The following is a 459-nucleotide window of genomic DNA, read 5'->3' as shown; positions in this document are numbered from 1 at the left end:
TCGATTCTTGCGCAGGCAATAACAAGAGGTACTCAGCAATGCGCGCAACCAGCGACGGTAACCGAAGGTTTGGTCGCTTCGTATTTGCTACTCAAATTCGTAGTGTATTAGCTGACCAAGTGGAGAATGACAAACAGAGCGTACTGTGGAATACGATAGACGAGCAAATATTCTTTTCCGAAAAATTTCTGCCGACGTGCAGCGATATTTTGTACCATCTTATGTTACTCTGTGAGCGTCTTATCACTGAATTCTCCGATAAATTGAACGAGAAAGCTCTAACTGGGATTTATCGAGCGATCGTCTCTTGCGCCACTGCCCAAAATTCTGCGATGAGACAACGGTGTTCTCCGTTAGTCAAGAAAATTATGACCGGTTTGAGCACGTACGCGCCAGCGCAGGCATCGTTAACAGAGTTTAACAAATTTTTGGAAAACGTTAAAATCAGGTCAGAATCGG

The 459-nt window shown here is 44.4% G+C and overlaps 1 pseudogene; it reads left to right on the top strand.

The window, feature by feature from the left end:
- The window catches only part of LOC108748144, a 30,658-nt pseudogene that overhangs the window by 1,598 nt on the left and 28,601 nt on the right, over positions 1–459 (top strand).

This window comes from Trachymyrmex septentrionalis, unplaced genomic scaffold (assembly GCF_001594115.1).
Source record: "Trachymyrmex septentrionalis isolate Tsep2-gDNA-1 unplaced genomic scaffold, Tsep1.0 scaffold212, whole genome shotgun sequence".
Taxonomy (NCBI): Eukaryota; Metazoa; Arthropoda; class Insecta; order Hymenoptera; family Formicidae; genus Trachymyrmex; species Trachymyrmex septentrionalis.
The sequence above is the reverse complement of the archived record's forward strand: the minus strand, read 5'-3'. Positions and strand labels throughout refer to the sequence as shown.